This window comes from Sycon ciliatum, chromosome 9, assembly GCF_964019385.1.
Source record: "Sycon ciliatum chromosome 9, ocSycCili1.1, whole genome shotgun sequence".
NCBI classification, from domain to species: Eukaryota; Metazoa; Porifera; class Calcarea; order Leucosolenida; family Sycettidae; genus Sycon; species Sycon ciliatum.
In genome coordinates, this window is record NC_088651.1 from 26136089 (window position 1) to 26156870 (window position 20782).

The following is a 20782-nucleotide window of genomic DNA, read 5'->3' on the forward strand; positions in this document are numbered from 1 at the left end:
GAAGATTTTTTTTTACGAATTTTGACTAACTGTCCATCAACGTAACCAGATCTTATAAGGTCAGTGATTGCGACAAAATTGCACAAAACTGACAAGGAGTACTGGGACATTCGGAGACCTGACACCTAGCTCCAACACTTCTCGAAGTATTTCGACTCCGCCTATCGCTGATGCATCATGCATGGTATACACTATATGCGCTGTGTGCGATTTACTGTCTACGCTGTCATTTGCTTTACATATCTGGTCGTCATGTTCGATCAAGTGAAATATACCGTTAAGAAAAAGCAGTTGTTCTCGTGCCATGTGCTCGTTCATTCCTGACACTTACGAGAATCAGAGGCTTCATAGCAAAGCATTTTTTTATGGGTAGCCGAGTGGTAGACGCGGTGCAATTAACAAGAGTTATCTTTTATTCTACTTCTTTCAGGTACACACCTGAGATATAATTATTAGTGAAAGAAGAAGCGGCAAAATAAATAACTTTCTCTCCGGTGCTCACCTAGAGGTTCACTACTTCTTCTTCGAGTTAGCTTTCGTTGCTGTCTAATCTAATCTTTTTTCATCAAAACAGAAATGCGCAGCCGCTTTTTTGCAGCAGACGCCGTACGCTTTAATACGGAGATACACTAAATGTACATCAGGCAAAGCTCTAAGGTCAAAAAGAATGGTTTCACCAATTATAGAAACATAAGTTGTAACGCTGCGTTTCATGCACGTAGCTAAATGCTAAGGCAATCATCAGACAACTAATGCTTTTGTCGCGGGATAGCTTGTTCTTATTGTGGGGGATACGCATGGGCATGTAGAGGAGGTGTGAGCTATCAATGCAGGGTATGCATGGGAAGAGCGAGTGATAATAATTACATCACTGGATGGGCATGCGCAGTAGGCGCGAACTATGCAAGGAGCGTGCAGAGGCGGAGAAATCACAAGGCAGGACAAGGGTAAGCCATGGGGGCACTGGGCAGGGGGTGTGATGTGTGGCGGTGGAAGCACACTGTGGTGTCCACATTCAACAGCCGCGGGTATTCAGAGGATGTGGCGGTGATAGTGGTAGCACGCGGTGGCTATGTCACGGCAGAGTAGGTGGAGAGGTAGAACTTGTTTTGGTGTCTGCACTTTGATACCAACTCCGACCTCTTGTTGAGCAGAGTGTGAGGCGTCTTGAAGGTGATGATGCGCAACTTTTCTGCTTAACACAAGCAGCACCTTTTGGATATGTTGCTGTAGGACTTGGCCCGATCTATGACTGCCCATTTGATACTGTTTCCCTCACCTTGGTCAGCCAGCGCCCATGTGTGCTTGGATAGCTCGGTCTTGGTACGGTACTTTTCATGCCGCATGCTGGTGAGATAGTTGCCATAGCGCACCTTGAAGGGCGTCTCGCACAGGCGGATGTATTCCCTTTCCTCGGCGGTGCTTGGGGTTGTGACGGAGGCCTGGTACACCACTTCCCCCTCCAAGCATCCGCCGCCCAAAGGGCATGATGGCTTGGCTCGGCAGTTGCACCCTGCCGCAGATCTCTCTTCACCAGGCGTTAGTACCTTTTGGTTATGTCCTTTCATCAGGTAGGACATGTTGGGCATGCAGGAGTAGCTCAACTTCAATGTGTTTCTGTTGAAGATTTTTTGTAGTGGCGACGCGGCAGGGAAATGTTTGCTGACTAGTTTGAAAAACCTCTGGCCGATATTGGTGGATACAGATTTGCTGTATGGTGGGTTGTACCATGTTATGTTATTGGTGGATACAGATTTGCTGTATGGTGGGTTGTACCATGTTATGTTATTGCTGGATACAGATTTGCTGTATGGTGGGTTGTACCATGTTATGTTATTGGTGGATACAGATTTGCTGTATGGTGGGTTGTACCATGTTATGTTATTGGTGGATACAGATTTGCTGTATGGTGGGTTGTACCATGTTATGTTATTGGTGGATACAGATTTGCTGTATGGTGGGTTGTACCATGTTATGTTATTGCTGGATACAGATTTGCTGTATGGTGGGTTGTACCATGTTATGTTATTGGTGGATACAGATTTGCTGTATGGTGGGTTGTACCATGTTATGTTATTGGTGGATACAGATTTGCTGTATGGTGGGTTGTACCATGTTATGTTATTGGTGGATACAGATTTGCTGTATGGTGGGTTGTACCATGTTATGTTATTGGTGGATACAGATTTGCTGTATGGTGGGTTGTACCATGTTATGTTATTGGTGGATACAGATTTGCTGTATGGTGGGTTGTACCATGTTATGTTATTGGTGGATACAGATTTGCTGTATGGTGGGTTGTACCATGTTATGTTATTGGTGGATACAGATTTGCTGTATGGTGGGTTGTACCATGTTATGTTATTGCTGGATACAGATTTGCTGTATGGTGGGTTGTACCATGTTATGTTATTGGTGGATACAGATTTGCTGTATGGTGGGTTGTACCATGTTATGTTATTGGTGGATACAGATTTGCTGTATGGTGGGTTGTACCATGTTATGTTATTGGTGGATACAGATTTGCTGTATGGTGGGTTGAAGTACCATGTTATGTTATTGGTGGATACACATTTGCTGTATGGTGGGTTGTACCATGTTATGTTATTGGTGGATACAGATTTGCTGTATGGTGGGGTGTACCATCAGGCAAAGCTCCGTATTAGTTCCGTACTGCTTCCGTATTGGTCAGGCAGGGATACTACATTTTCACACACAGCGTCTACAACTGTTTCCTTCAATCACCACAGCAGATAATAATACTCACTTATCACTCTCTTATTATTGACCCCCACAGAAACTTGTGATCTCTAAGCGGTCAAATATCAGCATATATTGACCGCTTATATTGACCACTTATTATTGACCACTAAGCTAAGCCCGAGGACTTAGAACTTTTTCCTCAACTTAGAAAAAAATCAGAACTGAAAGAAGAAAAATCTGAAGCCAAATGCTGGGATTCGAACCCAAACTGTCAGATTCTCAGTCAAAGAACTTGGGGAACATACCACAAGAGACAACTGAAGACTTCGGTTTACACAGAAGTAATGTCCAATGTAAACGGCATATGTACATACTATTATACTATTACAATAGTATTCCTTTCTTCCTATACTAAGCAAAAACAGTTTTAGGTATGCTATGTCGTGATAAATCTATTATTGCCCTCATAATCGGTCAATATATCAAATATAGACCTCGTAAAAGACCTCGGGGGACCTCGGTCTTTTACTCGTTCTATATTTCATATATTGACCTCTTTAATCGTGCAATAATAGATACATATAATCGAGGTTTGTTCATCACGTATCCAGCAGTACTCTATATACACACAGGTATAATTACTATTCTCTGCGTTCAGTGGTGCAGTTGAGAATACTTACAGTGTTTGGAGGTTTGGTAGACCAGAGAACACACCGTCACTTAAATTCTGGATCTGATTACCGCGCAAATATCTACGAACGACAAAGCATGAAGACAATGTTGTTCTTGCTATGTTCCGGGTAGTGCACAAAAACACTGTGTCTAGGATAATGTAGTTCTAATCTAAAAAAGGCCGAATCATGACCTTGTTTTCAGAAATAACCTAGACTCCTTACCACAACATGATTCGTATGCAACCGGGTTAGGTTGCCCAGTTCACATACACCACTGTCAATATAGTCTCCGTAATTTTTCTTCTGTTGTCAAGCAAGAGGTTTGTTGCAAAGCTAAGAAAACACAATTTCTAACGATGCATTGTTTGACAATGCAGACAAATAACTGGCCGCCGAAGAATGAACAATATACTGGCTTGAATTGTTACAAATTGCATGAGAACTGAATATGAGAGTATACCTAAACTGGGACTTCCCCAGGGATTCATAGTCTTTGGCAGATCATGGCAATAGAAAAGGTTCAAAAATCCTCGGTCTTCATTATGGTTCATTTTAAAATTAATGTATTGTTATGTTGACAACAATTCATGAAAAATGGAGCAGAAATAAAGGAAGTGCATGCCACAAGGTTTGAAGGTTCTGGAAATGTCAATGCTTTTCGAACAGAATCTGTGATTGTTTTAGAGAATTATTCGCAATGGGTGAATGCCTCATGGCTATAATTAGTAATTTAAAGGACATAATTATCATCTTCGTTCTGCGCTTCCTAAAACTTCAGAATATTTGAAAGTCTGAAAGCAGCTATTAAAGTCAAGAGTGCCCGGGTCATACCTTCGAAGATGGTGGGCCCCAATGGTCGAACAAGCACCTCCCCGGCATCCATTGGTAACTTATTGAACCACCACGTCGCCAGTGCTGGCTTACAGGTTGACCCCGATGCTCCTATTCCCCCTATTTCCTCCCTACCTCCACCAGCCACTACATTGCGCTCCCTGATCATCACCTCATCGAATGTTCACAAGTATATTGCAAGACTGCCACTGAACAAATCCCCCGGAGCTGATAGGATCACCAATGAGATTCTCAGGAAACTGAGGTACTCAATTGCCCGCCCACTCTCCATTCCTTTTAACCTTTCCCTCTCCTCCGGCACATTACCTTCACGATAGAAGTCAGCCACTGTCATTCTAGTGTACCAAATAAAGGCGACAAGAACAACCCGTCTAATTACCGAACTCAGGCAACGAACATGTATCGCCGTTGTAGGAATGAGTACTTCGCACGTCAATGCCAAGAACATTCCAGAAACCCACGCCAGATTTGGAAAGTCATCAATACCGTCACGGGACGCGGTAAGCAGAAAACCGAACCAACCTGCAACATCGAAGAGGTAGCCAACGTATTTCATTACATTGTGACGGATCTAAAGCGCCGATCATGCCTAGCCTCTCCCATCGGCCCAATTCCATAGGATATCCTGCACACGGTCCAGCCAGCCTCTTGTTTCGCAATCTACCGGCTACTGAGTCAAGTCAACCCTTCGAAAGCCACGTGCAGCGACGGTGTCTCAGGATTTCTCCTGAAGTCCTGTCCTGAGGTCCTTACACCATCTGTCACCACACTCTTCAACCTGTCACTGAAATCTGGTGCAGTGCCTGCTGGTTTCAAGTTGGCGGCTGTAAGCCCGCTGTTCAAGTCTGGGGATCCGTTTCAGCCGACAAAATATAGGCCAGTGTCGCTACTTCCGATTTTGTCAAAGTTGCTGGAAAAGCTGGTCCAGCGGCAGCTTGTACGGCACCTCGACCACACCGGTGCTATCCCGGAAACTCAGTTTGCATTTTCCCGGCAGCACTCGACGGGTGATGCACTAGCCTTACTGGTTGATTAGCTGCAAAAAAGAAGCTAAACGATAACAAACAAAACTAAACAAAAACTAACAAATTCTACGAAGGAGAAATGGAACTGCGGACAGGCTACATGAATTTGAAAACACAAGAGCATGGAATGAGTCGAAGGGAGGACGTGAGAGGAGAAGACTAGGGAAATAGTACACTTAGATAGAATGAGAAGCGATTGGGAGGTGAACAAAAGAGAAACTGGAAAAGGACCAGCATACACAGATGACAAATTACTAATGAAGAAGAAGCAAAGAAAACCAAACAGTGAGGCCATGGCAAGCTGACCTGAGAGGAATTCGACGATGGTGGGAATTCGGTGGTGGTGGTCCAGATTCCTTGGCCTGCTCCACTGGCTCTGATGGAAAGTCAACATTCAGCAACGGCTCTCCATGAGAAATCCAAATCTGTGTCCACATCCACCCACGTCAAATCGCATCAGTGTTGTCCACCCACGTCAATTTATCCGTAGGAGCCAGCCTGGAATGGACCATGGAGGAGCTGTAGCTAGCAGCAGTCGGCGATGTATGAAGCAGGCACGGGACAGTTGTGACTTTTTGAGCTCTGCAAATTTTTAAGCCCAACCGGCACTAGGCCGGTCTGGAGGTAGGCAGAACAGGTCCCTTGATGTGACAATGTCGTCTGAGGAACCTCCCACCGCACCAGCAGATGTAGACCTTGCTGTGATGGACAATCAGGAGATCCGCCATCTCGCCAAGAGTCACAGACTGGAACACTCGGGACTTTTCCGTACCCAGATAGTCAAGCTTCTTCGCGACATTCGCGTATTGGTTCGTCGACAAACTCAGCAGGTCAGTCTGACAAAGTGCGCAATGGGCGAGATGTTGTTCAGCAGGCATTGGCCGATATTGCAAAAAATGTTAAAGATTTGGCCGCCAAGGTACCCTTAATTTCTGCCTTGCAGTTGGAGGTGTCGTCCCTTCGAGGAGAATAGATGACTTGCACAAAGATCTGAGCCGCGAGTAAGAAGGGGCAAGTGCACCCTGTGCACCCAGGCTACACTGCGGGCACCCTACACCAGTGTACACCGTCTGAAGACTAGTGTAGTGTACTTTTTTTGTCAGCATGAATGAACGGTGCACGGCATGTACATGTACATGATCATATGATCAGTACCGTCACTGTCTTCAGCAGCTCATGAGTCATGCATGTGCACTTGTAGGGTTAGTGGAAGTAGGTATTGTTCTACTCCCTGAGTGGAAGTACATGACTATATTATTATGTGAAGAGAAGCCAGGCGTCCAAACCAACCCAAAATACTCTTGCCTTATTCTTTGGTGAAATAGTTATAAAAAATTGTCTTACTAAACAACAGTGAGCATAGAAGCAACCTCGATGCACCCAATAATATGGCATACGGGAACAGCAAGTGTTGCACGAGGATCCCAAGAACACGTCAAGTTCCATGCTACCCGCCGCCATCAAAAGAACGAAGGATAACTGTGCTAGCCTAGTTCATATTCAATGTAACGCTAACGGTACGGGATATAGGAGCCTGTTGGGAAGGCGTGGGTGAGCTGTAAAATCTTGTACGGTTCGCACAGCATAACATACATGCAGCAGTTATTGCGACGGTTAACGTCGATGGACGAGAGTCATAAAGCACAGTCCATGGGGGCTGACGTTTCTGGGCTTCCTTTCCAAAAGGAAAGTTTTAGTTCTTCTCAAAAAAGCAGAATCATGCTGATTATACCAGTCTGTTATGAAGACAAGGAAGCAGCCATGGACATTGTGCCATACTAAAGGAACGACAGGTAAAAGATAAAGCACTTCATCTGAAAACTCAAGGACTATCCATAAATACAGCAAATGATTATCCTAGCCTGGTAATGTCCAACTCCGTCATGTGAGCCATTCGGTGAGTTATCATGGGAAGCATAATGTTCGTCGCCACATAATGCCATCGCCAGTTCACATTTGAAATGTAGCTATTTTTACGTTTGTGTCCCTGTACACGGCATGGAAGGCTGAGCAGATTCAACTCTTCCATCGCTTCCTGATCTGTACAGTAGTGTGGTTGCGTTCCCGTTCCTGACACATCGGTCTTCGCTAACCAGCATCATGAGCACTCCAATGGTTCCCGCCGCTCCTTCCGTATCGTCCCAGCGCGCCCCGTCAAAATGTGAATTACTGTAGGCAACGGAGCCAGTGTATGATGAAGGCGAATGCACTGTTTGATGATGCTCCAACAAATCCTTTCTGAGACTGAGACCCAGCCGGAGCCGCATCGTCGTCATTACCAGCTAATCATGGGGAGGTATAATGTGACTTTCCACCACTCCCTGATTCAATCATAGTTTGCGAGCTTGCGCCAAACTGCTTTCTCACTAGAGCCAGGCATTGGATACATATGGCTTCAGTAAGGTTAGCAATGCTATGTCTCTGGCCTAAGTCCAAGTCTAGATACAGTTGCTCAGAGTCAGGGCTGATGAAGTGTTCATATCGGAACAAGTGAGACTTCAACAGGAGCTAGTACACATCAGGCCTGAGGACTTCGCAGCGTTTCTCCAGCACACTTGTTCTCTCCTTAAACTCAGATACTACTTGAAGTACTACTAAAGGCCATCTGGCTCTCACACTCAGTCCTTCCACCCCTCATTTTCGTGGTTCGGGCTTCCACTCTTGACTCGGCAGGTTCCTGGCCTCTCCGCAGTCTGTCCTCAGGAGAGGGTCGCTCTGGAGCTAGTGCAGCCGAATCGAAGGGAATCGAGTTCTTTCTCAGACGTCCACAAACTTTCGTTGTGCTTGACTTCGCTTCCACTGCGGGAAAGTTGTCACACTTCAGGACCACGACGTGCTTGTTGCAGCCTACACCAATGATACTAAAATAATATTCCCTCATTTTTCTGCCTCCCGGCCGGCCGGCTCGGAAAGGAACGTATGGAATGGGAGCCTCAGTTCCATCTCTCGTCTGCTAGTGCATTCAGGAGCGTAGCAGCGCTTCGGCATGACGATACAAGCCGAATCAAAACAACTCTACTCTCTAGCCAAAAAAATAGCTCAGTGTTCGTCAGGCAAAAAGCGAAACTTCGAAAGTCACGAAGAACTCAAAAGGTGGGGAAGTCAGAGTCAGAAGTACAGTCCAGAAGATCCACTTGCCCCGTCTCGAACCCAGACAATCTTTGTGCAAGTCATCTATTGGCGGCTCTCAAAGAAAGGAACTCTGATCATGACCCTGTACAAACTAGCACACCTGAACCTCAACGCGTACGTGTATAACCGCCTGCTGACAGCGTCAGGTTGTACAGTGCCGCGGCACGTGCTCTGTCGTCACAGGTGCGAGCACGGGATAACACATGGGGAGGCCCCAGCCAGCAGGCCAGTACTACACGACCCCAAACAAGTCACCCAGACACGCAGATCACGTCGTACTATGAAAACCGGCCCAAGCGCTCTGATCAACTATAGGGAGGATCCCGTACAAAATGTTGCGCTTTGTATGTGGGCAATGTCAATAGTGGGTGAACATCAGGGTCGATTGCCAAATGGTGTGAACGCCGAAATATACCTGTCATCAAGTGCTCCGTGTCTGAGACAAAGTACTTCGGGTTGGCCTTTGCTCAGGTAATTCTGCCAATACAACACAAAGCTACTGTTCTGGAACCGGAATTCTGGCCTTCAAACGTCAGAGTTCGAGAATGGCGCTTCAAGGCTGACAGTGTAGCAACTGGTCGAGCTGCAGAGGAGCACTTAATGTTCTGTTTAAATCCTCACGCAGCCCCCTTTCAACCCTTAAACCCTCATGCACCTATCTTTCAGCCACGAAATATTTGCCCCACTGTAACCCCCTACAGCATGAATTAATTAAAAGTAATCTCAAAATAGGATTCCTAAAATTAATGTTTGCCATCTTCTCAATAAAAAGCATGAAATTGAAGATTATATTCTTTCCCATAAAGTTGATGTAATGATGCTGGCAGAGACTTTCTTAACAACCTCCGTTTCCTATGACATCCTACGCATACAGAATTACACCCTGGTCAGACGCGACAGGCCAACTCATGGCGGAGGCTTAGCAGCATATGTAAGAGATAATCTCCGAGCCCGAATTGTGAAGGCTGACACCCAGGTAGAAATGCTAATGTTAGAGGTCAGCGGGCAGCGTTCCAAGGTTCTCCTTGGTGGTGTGTACCGTCCTCCAGGCACTCCAGTGCAATTCTGGCAAGATTTGACGAATGCACTAGACACTGTCGTCTCCACACTTCCCACGTCACCTCTGCTCCTTGTTGGAGACTTCAATGTTGTTGTAAGCTCCCGCGACAGCCCGCAGCTAAACAGCTTGCTGCACCTGTGTAATTCTTTCGACATCAAGAACCAAGTGGTAGTTTCCTACCAGAGTTGGACCCCAGGGCAGCCAAACAACCCTGGATCTCGCTCTGGTTGGAGACGATCATGTGAACTCTTGTGTCGTAGTACCTTGAGCAATCAGTAACCACTTCACTCTGCCACTTGATTTGCGCCTCACAACGTCCTGCACACCGACCGTGCGACGCGGCCGTAACATTGCAAGAATTGATACGGGTCAATTTGCACATGACCTTCTAAATAGCGATCTAGAGAACTTCTGCTTTGCGCGGACGGAAGATGAAATGTGGGATATGTGGCTGGAGAAACTTGTCGCTGTCTTGAACACTCATGCTCCTATCCGTCTACACCGCCCTAAAGCTCCTACCCGGAAATCCTTCCCTTGGAAGACGCCAGCTCTACATGACCTAGTCCAGCGATGTGACGCGGCCCATCGACGATGGAAAGCATCACCTGCAGACCCGGCTCTACGCAATGTCTTCACTTCTGCCCGAGACGAAGCCAAGCGTATGGCACGACATCTCCGAGCAACCTACTTTAGGGGCCTTCTTGCTGCTAGTCAGGCCAACGCACGAAAAACCTGGCAGACCATCAACTACCTCAGCGGTCGTGACCAGTCCTCAGTTCCACCAGCCGTCAGTGTCTCACAGCTCAATGACCAATTCAGTGGTGTTGTGTCAGATCCAACTAGACCACTACGTCTCTCAGCCCCATTGGGTCCCACGAAGAAGGAATGCCTCGAAGAATTTGCTCCAGCAAGTGTGCAAGAGATCGCTAAGCTGCTCTCTAACATCGACGTGCGCAAAGCTGCAGGCAGCGACCAGGTTCCAGCTGCAATCCTCAAACACTGTTCTCCTGTCCTTGCGCCGTCCCTCACCATACTTATCAATGCATCTCTGGCTTCTGGTGTTGTTCCTGCATCTCTGAAGATTGCGGATGTTCGTCTCCTCTTCAAGTCAGGCGACAAAGCTGTCGCTAAGAACTATAGACCAATATCATTATTACCAAAAGTTTCCAAAATCCTAGAACGGGTAGTCCACACGAGACTCTGTAAGTTCCTCTCCGATAATTCCTTGTTCCCCGCAAACCAGTTCGCATATCGCCCACTTCACTCCACAGAAGATGCCCTGACATCGGCTGTAGACAGATATTTGGAGGCACCGGATCAGCAGCACCATACAGTTCTTGTACTTGTCGATATGAGCAAGGCCTTCGATAAGGTCTAACACCAAATTTTGGTTACAGATCTATTTCAGCTTGGTATTACCTCAACGGCGCTCAGTTGGTTCATGAGCTACCTAACTGACCGCCGTCAGCAAGTCGTCCTGAGCAATGGCCAGTCGTCCGCCCTCTCTCCCTGTGAGTGTGGTGTTCCTCAGGAAAGTGTGCTGGGTCCTCTTTTGTTCTCCATCTACACAATGCTGATGATATCCTGCTAGACGCCATCAGTCAATCTGTCGATATCTTGAATGTAACCCTCTCCCGTTCGGTCTCCAACCTGGCCAACTTTCTGGAAAAAAGAGGCCCAATACTAAATCCCTCCAAAACCCACGTTCTGGCCCTTCATGCGTCTCGCAGGCAGCCCTTGGTACTTAACATAGAATGCAATGGAAATTTCCTAGCTCAGACCACAAATGCTCGATATCTTGGCCTACATCTCGACTCCCAGCTTCGGTGGGAGACTCAAGTTGCAACTATTACATGGAAGACCTCCCAGAAACTGACGGCACTGTGAGCCATTCGCTCTTGCTTAACTGAGCAACAAGCCCTGCTAATTTACAGATCGTTAATACTACCGGACATGTTATATGGATCTAATGCCTTCTTCTCGGTTCTCTCTGCGCACCAACGGCATCAGCTTTCGGTCCTCGACAAGCGATGTATCCGCTGCGTTGCCAACCAGCCATTCCCCTCCCACACAGATCCCATCTACACCCGTCTAGGTCTCATCCCCATCATCCAAAACGCCCACTGTAAACTGCGCCTCCTCATGCTTTGCATTGACACCGCCAGTATTAGTAATCTCCTGTCCAAGCGCCTACGTCGCCAAACTGAAGGCGTCACTCGGATCAACGATCCAAATGCGTATGTTGTCCCTGCCACCAGGCGAATCTCTGGTGACTGTCTACCGCTCGTTTTCGCTGTTAGATTATGGAACGCCCTACCCCAAGAGTTCAAGTCCCTCCCCTGCCACAGATCATTCAAGAGACTTTTAAAGGTTTATTTTTATGGCTAGCCAGCATCTAGGCTTGGACTTGGAGTCGTGACTCAACTGTGACTCAACTGTGCTTTCTTCTTCTTCATTTTTTTCTTTTCTCTTTTTTCCCTTTCTCTTTTTCTTTTTGAGTATTTGCAGTCTGTGTTTTTCTCTCTTTCGTGGAGGCTTGCTTGTTGTTTCCTTGGCTCTCGGCCGTTACTTTATCGCCATCATAATATTGGGCACCACTACCCGTTTGGTCTGCGATACAAAATAAAATTTCAACAACAAGTCCATTCCTCAGCGATGGTCTGCCAGTTTGATAAAAACTGTTTCACTCCGAAGAGACAGAGGAAAAGCGTTACCTTCTCCAACCAAACAAAGGTCTACTTTGTGGTTCGTTTAATTATTGTTTCGTTAGTTTACAACCCCCCCACCCCCTTTTTGGTTATATTGATGAAGAAATGGAGCAGAAAAAAAGGAACTGCGTGCCATAAGGTTTGAAGGTTCTGGAAATGTCAATGCTTTTCGAACAGAATCTGTCATTGTTTTAGAGAATTACCCGCAATGGGCGAATGCCTCATGGCTTCAATTAGCAATCTAAAGGCCATATCATCTTCGTTCTGCGCTTCCGACAACTTCAGAACATTTGAAAGTTATAGAGGGATACATCATTTTACATTAGCCACTGTAATACAGTTATGAACATGTAGGAAGAATGTGTTGCTCCAGTTACTGTGCGCTGCCGTCTGGGTATTCCCATGCACGTAACACTTTTCATCCAACGACGAGGGTTTGACCTTTTGCCAGTGCCCAGTTTCTACTCTGGACATCTGGATATTGCGCTCGTTCTTCATGCTCTTTCTTTTTTGCGTATCACCTGTGATTGTCAGCTGTAGTCGGACGTCCTTTGCTATTTGGATAGGGACTTAGTAAGATGGAAATAGTGTTGTTCTCCCCCCGGTCCTCGCCACACAGCAACGCAAATTCTTGATTGTGTCTCCATTCCTATTATTATAACAAGAAATGACGAAGGCGCAGAAGGAGTATGGAAAACAAAGGTCAAACGAAACGGCAACAGGAAAGAAACAAAGAAACCACAAAGAACAAGCAGGAATAAAGCGAATACAAATCCATACTGGCCAACCACCAAAATCTCTTTACCTTGACAAGACATGAAGAATCCCTGGATTTCTCTCAAAACCCCTGAATGGCTCGAAAACAAGAAACCAACGTTCGACTGCATAGACTGCAGGTCAGCGTACAGCACGGTTCGACTCTGCAGTGCAGTTCGATCAGTCCGCACTCGCGCCTGCCAGTGCAAAATTTGCAGGCTAGGCTGATCAGGTCTTGAAAGTGCCGTGCACAGTTCGAAGTGCGAGTGGGCACTGTAATTTTTTGAAGAAGAAATAACGGGTCATTCTAGGTAAATCAATGGAGCGTAATGGAGCGTTCAGGAACATTCTGTATCAGACAAATATGTGACTTTAATGTGAGTTTGTTTCAAATCAAGCAGAACAATATCAAGCCTCCGGTTCTCAATGAAGCGATCGCACCAGATGGTGAAATCCCACAGAATATTGATCTTCTGGTCCTGCGGAGAGATGTAGGCGTCTGAAGCATCTCTAGCTTCAGGCACGTTACCCGCTGGTGCATCATGCTCTTGGACCGATCACAGTGGTGCTTGTAGCACTCGTATTCAGAAGGTATTCCATGTTCACGCAGAGGCCAGCCGATTATCACGCTCCAAGTAATCCCATCCAGTGAGCTTTGAACACTCGCATAGGATATGGGCAACCGACTCGTCTGCCTTCCCACACATTCGAGACAGGTGGCTTCTGCCCTGATGGAAGATATGGGCCTTGAGCAGGTTAGTTGCCAAGGCCTGGTATTGTGTCGCGATGAACAGGCTTTCTGTGATCTTCGTGAGACCACCAGTGATCTTCTTGAGACCAGCCTTTGTCAGCCAAATCCAGATATTCTCGCTTGTCAGGTGTTCTGTTTGGTGGACAAACTACCCATGCAAGGGTTTCTGGGTCCACGCCAAGAGATATTCTTTTTAAAGCCGCACTTCACCACCTGTGAGGTGTCCGGTGGGGTAACCAGATGTGGCCACAGAATGGGTGCAGCAAGCTTCATGAGTTCCGCATCTGACTGAAACACATAACGCTGCAAATTGCTTTTCTCCATTGGGACAACATCATGGATACTTTGCAAACCACGTCCACCCTCCTTGCGACTGACGTACTTACGGGCTACATCAGCGCGTGGATGGAGAGTTCCATGCATAGTCATAATCTTGCGCGTTCTTCGGTCAGCAGATTCCAAATCACCTTGCATCCATGTCAAGTTACCAGCACTATACCGTATGAAAGCCACAGCCCAGGTGTTGATGGCTTTGATGATGTTGTTGCCGTTTAGAGCTGACCGGAGTAGTCGTATGAGGCAGATGACCAACAGCAGTGGGGATATGGAGTCCCCCTGGAAAATCTCATGCTGACTGGCCGCCGATCTCAAGTTGTTGGTGCCGTTCCAACGGTCAACCTTCCACTCAGCCATGCTAACAGTCATAATTCTGCGTACGGATTCTTGTATGCCAAACAGCTCCTTTATTATTACTTTTATACAATGTATGACATCAGACAGTGGATCCTACATATATTATGATATCAGACCCTGCACTCGACGGCACAAGAACCAAATACAACAACGTGCGTAAATGTAAGTCGAACGGAATTTCGCAATATTAGGACTATCGCCGGATGTCACGGTTCCCCACCGGCCATGATGAATGTCGTCCAGAGCATGAATCTCACAAAGCAACCACAACGAACAAGCAGTCATTTGAGTCAATTTCGTTAATAGCATGCTATGTTCCTCGGAAATACCGGCCGCTGATTGGCTGAATCCAAGGTTCCCTACCGTACTATGGGATAAGAGCAAATATCCTACCAGAAGCCCTATGCCTTCCCTGAGCGCTGAAACCCTTCCTGCCATGATTACTACTTCTTCAAACAAGCGAGATTTTTTTTGTTTCACTTCGCTGCACTCGAGCGTGCCTACACGGGACACAAACTTTTACAAAACATCATTTTTCTCAATTAAATGATTTTCAACCTAAGCCTGATTTTCGCAGAAGTCGGGCCAATATATGCCCCGTCGCCATAGTAAACAAAAATTGAACTACACTGTACTTCGAATTATGATTCCTGTGTAATTTGGAACAGAAATTTTCAACATGAATAGCTGTGTGTTATTGGCTACAAGTTGACGACAACTAGAACTGAATGATAAGTGATTCTTGACTGCCTACGAATGCTTTCCTGGCTCTGATGTAACTGTTATTCTCACCTCTGAAGTCGCCCTTCCCTGGTCTCCTCAATTGTTCCCTGTGCCTTTGCTTCTCCGAGCTACTCTTCCAATTGGCATTGCCTCTGTATCTAGTTTGCTTGGTTTCCCGGCGTTCACGGTCGTTCTCACCTCCAGTGCCAGCAATTACACGTCCGTACGCCTCTTCAGTTGAATCGTAAATCTTCTTGGACTCGATAGTTCTGTTTGTATTATTGTGTGATTCCGCATGGTTCGTACTCTCTCTGTACCATGTTAGCCTGAGTTGTTCTAAGCCCCGCACATGACCAGAAAGATGAGATGGACTAGTGAATCAACAGTGGACGTAGATGAGGACGATCAGATATAGATCACACTCTCATTATATCGGTGGATGACCCCCACGGGACCTAAAGGTACATGCTGGAGAATGCGTGCGCCCCAGTGTTGAATCGTTTCACCTACGTACCGATTACTTTAACAGCTTCGGAAGGTGGCGCACGATAAATGCCGATGGAATTCATTGCGAAACAGCACTGTTAATTAGCCTGGCCATAATAATACGATTACATCTGACATGCTTGCCTGCCTACCCGTGCGCACGCATGCATTCTTGCCGGAGATGTCTACCTGTGGCGACAATAATTTTTTCATGTACTGATCTTCTTTTTAAGTGTTTGCACCCTCTTGGCTGCTGCTGTGGCACTTTTTGTATTTTCGTGCCGCTGCGCTCTGTACGGCTGCACTAGCCGTATTAACTGTCGTACCCAGATGCACACATTCAATCCCTGGCTATGCTTTGGAATTGTTTTCGTTGCCTATGTTCTCATCTCTCTTCGTTTTCTTTTCGCTGCCTGGGCTCTCATTTATCTTTGCGTGCTTGCTTGCTTGTATTGCTGAGGGAACATTTGCTGGTTTGTATTCTTGGGTCCCCATGGTGCATGGGCCACGCGTACTCATCCGGCGGATATGTGTGAATAATAATAATAATTTAACGAGTCGGCGTGGAGAAAGCAATTTTATTAGTGCAATTAGGAGTATAATAGATGCAGACATGGCCAGACAAGAACGAGTTCATGGAATTTTTTAAGGATTTTTATGTTATTCAAAATCGATTTTCGTGTTCCACTCATCAGTTAATCAGGGAATAGTATCGGAACTGTGCCTGCACTCAGTTATATATGTTAGCACTATGTTTGAAATGCTGTAGCACTTCCTTTTTTGTTCACACTTTTAATTATGCTGTTATAAAATGTTCTATTTTTTGTACACAGTACCCTCAGTTCCGATACTATTCACTGATGAGCGGAACACGAAAATCGATTTTGAATAATATAAAAATCCTTAAAAAATTCCATGAACTCGTTGTTGTCTGGCCATGTCTGCATCTATTATACTCCTAATTGCACTAATAATAATAATAATAATAATAATAATTGAAATTAAAAAAACTGATAAGATTCGTTTCACTCGTGGTAGGTAACTTAGAAAAATATTCCTCACAATGACCACTTAACAGCTTTACAGACGGGTACAACAAAGATACAATGGCATTACCTCCTTCTCGATTCAAGCAGAGCCAGCACCTACCCAGATCAAACACAAAAGCACAGGGCGTCTATCTGGTCCAAACGTTATTGTCTTCCCCGAAAATGGTTTGTTACTAATATGCTTTGCTAGGAATGTCTTCGGATAACCAATCTTTGTTGTTATTCCTTGTCTTGCACCTTTGCATGTGCTGAAATCGTCGTCAACTTGCTTTCTGTTCTTGTCTTACTTGGGCAGCAGCCTTGAGAGCTGCCGGTGCTTCTGACGCAGTGTAAATTTCGACTCGAAGTAGCGCCGGTGTTGTATTGCACATAAAGCCTTTCTTTCCAAAAAATTACTACGGTCCCATACCCAACTTATAAAATAATAATGAAAGCCACTGGTACTGAGATTAGGACAAGGGTAACAACTACTGAGCACAGACTGCACTGAGATGCTGCAGTGGTGTGAGGGCATTGATGGCTCTGTCAACATGAGGTCTGCGAATCACAGCCAAAACACCCTTCAAAAACAAAAGAGAGAATTGTACGGTGAGCTAAATCAAAAGAAAGCAAAGGGAAACATTAGTTGATGTTGTTATTGAATTTTAAAATCTCAACACAAACAGGCCATGGCTCCTTCTTTTATACATGCCAGCCACATGACAAATTTAATAATAATTATAATAATAATAGTAATGGGGAGGGAGGAGAAAAAATCACAAGTGAAAGAAGGAACCGAAGGTACCTGAATATATTACAGTTACTTCCTCCGTTAACAAAAACTTCGTGATGGATTTTGATGGATATGAAAACGCTTAGAACAGGTCAAGAATAGTTTGTATCGACTGCAAATCACTGGACAAAGGTGATTCAGCCTATGTACAGCGTCTTTACAAGAGAAACTATTGGCGGAATGAGCAGAGAGTTCAGTTTGCGTTGCTTTCGCTCGACTAAATTTTGACCTGCGTCGCTGTCGTCATCTGCTGCACGCGAGTCGTCATCTGCTGCACGCGAGTCGTCATCTCTCTCGAGTCGTTTTTCAGCTCGTTTCAGCCTTGCCTCGGCTTCTTTAATCACACTCCGCTGACCTTGATGTCGCCGTCGTTCAAGTAAGTTGGCTTTCAAGCTGCGTGATCTTCCGCGATGGCGATTACTCGTTTCCACCAGGGAGTTGTGAAAAATATTTTACGACTCCCTGGTTTCATCTTCGCTCTCCAGAACTCTGCGAAACGAGGAGTAAAGGCACAGCCGAACTGATTCCATTTTCTCTAATGGATACCCCTGCCAGCACTGAACGGCAGCGGCTAGCAAGTCCACTCGACTTTCTTTAGCCATACGACTCGCATCGGACTGCAGACTTCTGAAAGAATACATGCACACGGTGATCAGCATTCGAATCTGGGCTTTGCGCAGGTTGAACAAGAACTTGAGTTCAGAATTATTTTCATTGAGCCGTGCGATCGGAGCAGCTCCTTGTTCACTCGCTCATTGTGTGGGTTCGCTGCTGCGTTTTATCGCTCTCTATCGCTCTCCAACTTACTTAGTGCTAAAGTGGTAGAGAGGCCAAGCAGCGCAATATCCCCTCGGAGAAGTGATATTTCAGTTTCGCTCGCCACGACTGTCATCACCTATGTTTCCACAGCGCAACCATCGATTCCGCTCGGCTTGTTGTGAAAGGTCGCTTTCCTTGCATCGTACCTCTTTCATGGCATGCCAGGGAAGGCCAAGAAAGTGATTGCGACTCATTTCACGGCAGTTCGTGCCCAAATCAGCCCCTCAAAAATCCATCACGAAGTTTTTGTTAACGGAGGAAGTAGATCTGCGGGAAAAAGAACTCTGTTGAAAACCGAAAACGTAACTGACCGAAGGATTGATCATTGGCTACCAGATAAAAAAGTGACCTTTTTTGAATACTTGGACGCTTTTGAGAGAGCACAGAAATGGCGTAACAAGGTTTAAAGCGCATCATGGGCAGTGTCTTGTTCCAGAGAATGGCATCAATGAACTGGATCGTACCTCGACCAGATAAGCTAATGTGTAAAAGGAAAAAAATATGATACTATGTAGAATTACAGGAGTTGTGACTTAGAAGAGCATCATGGCGAGTCGATTGTCCGAGTCGGTTGTATTGCGTGGATAAGGAGAAGAGCAGCAACGTAGCAATGAGAGTTGGGATAAAGAAGACGAGCTATGAGACGTTGACGGGACACCAGAATGTGTGTGTGTGTTTCTGTTTTTTTATGCGAAAGTCCACTACCTGCTGATCTACAGGAGCAGCCGTCTACGTTCCATGATTTGCACGTGTCACCCTCAACCTACCATTTCACACCGAATATATCCACAACAAAATTCATAAATTACTCCAGAAGTACAAGATAAATGCCCAGCTGATCTACAGGAACTGCCCTCCCCCCTTCCTAGACGAAGTGAATACGGAAAGACATGTTAGTACTGGAAAAAGATAAACAAATATTATGCAATTTAAAATCTTGTAGGCCGCATCACGCAGCTTCATAATTAAAAAAATGGGTTGTGAGCAACACTGGCTCACACTCAAATCACTGCTTTTCACCAGAAAAATATTTTATTTCAACGTTTCGGTCATGAAATAACCATCATCAGGACTGAAGTGGGCACACCGGTTAGGATGGGTTAATAAATGAGGAGAGCTGCGAACTGATGACAAATCACACCTGCATGCACTATGCCGAGGAGAGAACAATAGGACAAAACATCACCAAAAAAAACAGGTATAGAAATAACGCAATACGCGACAACTCTAAATTTGGCACAGGTAAAGGCAACAAGGTCAGGATACGCAAACTGACCTATTTCGGGCAAACATGCCGCCCATCTGGCTGCGAGCTTGTACGTGACGTGATGTTTGGTGTCGTGGATGGTATTAGAAAGCGTGGTCGTCCGAAGATTTCCTTTGCTGACAACATCGTTTCGTGGACTGGTATGTTTCTACATGAGAATTGCCAGTTGGCATCTGACAGAGATGCCTGGCAGTCGCACTGTGCATCTGCTGCTTACACAGCTGCATAATGCCGTTTATTATTATTTTAAAATTTTACTTTTATTATTTTTTCGGCAACGCAGATGATGATGATGATGATGACAGGCAACAAACAGAATGTACATGTGCACTAGGTGCGTGCAGACATGTAATTGCAGGCGCTAGCAACAACAGTAGTAGTATGCACTAGTGCAAGGGGTGCAAAACCACCACTATCCAGGAAGAGCGAGTATCAGGGCCAGAAATATGTACAAGGCAGTACTTCACCAGAGACTTCACAGGAGGTCCCACCCTGCGTTATTGTTTATGCTGGGGCTCGTGTCGCGAATTTGTATTGCTTCGCGTATTCTCCTCCTGGCCCGATCCGACTCAGTGGCAAGGACGCGAACCTCTGTGAATGCCGACTCGCCAAGTGGCAGTACCTCCCCGCCATGGTGAAGTCGGTAGTGCTCGCCCAGGGCTTTTCCAGACGTCTTGTTGCGTGAGTTATCATTGTGTTCTTTTGTTCGCGTTGCTACACTACGGCCAGTCTCTCCAGCATACTTCTCCGAGCACTTGCAGGTCAGACGATAAACCACGTTGCGTCTTGTGCACTCTACCTCGCTCGATTGGCATGCAACGCAGGCGGCTTTAGGCCTTCCTCGTCGCCTCGGGGCAGCGGGATCCACCCACTTACGGCAGCAAGGTCCAGTGAGGCTGGACTTAATGACGCTGTTGGAAAGCCTTGCATTCTTGTAGATTATCTGTACATTGGTAGACAAATCGGTATAGTTTCGAAATATCCCAACTTGGTGAGGTGTCCGAGTGGGTCCAAATGAGAAATTCAGGTTCGTGTTACACCATGTCAAGATGAGAGAATTCCATCACGTTACTTACCTAGGATAGCGTCCTCCATATTCGTCACTTCCATCCATTTTGGGGAGTCGAGACTTGGCAGCAGTGTGGACGATGTACCAGACTAGCTCCCAAAAAAGGCTCGAGCTGAAACGAACAAGTGGCAGCTTGTCACGAAGGGATACGTCTGGTCTTCTCGTCACTATTTGAAGGTTTCTCAGCGCTGTCAAAGGAGCAAAAATTTGAATTTTCGCGCGGTTTGTATTTTTTGTGCGGCA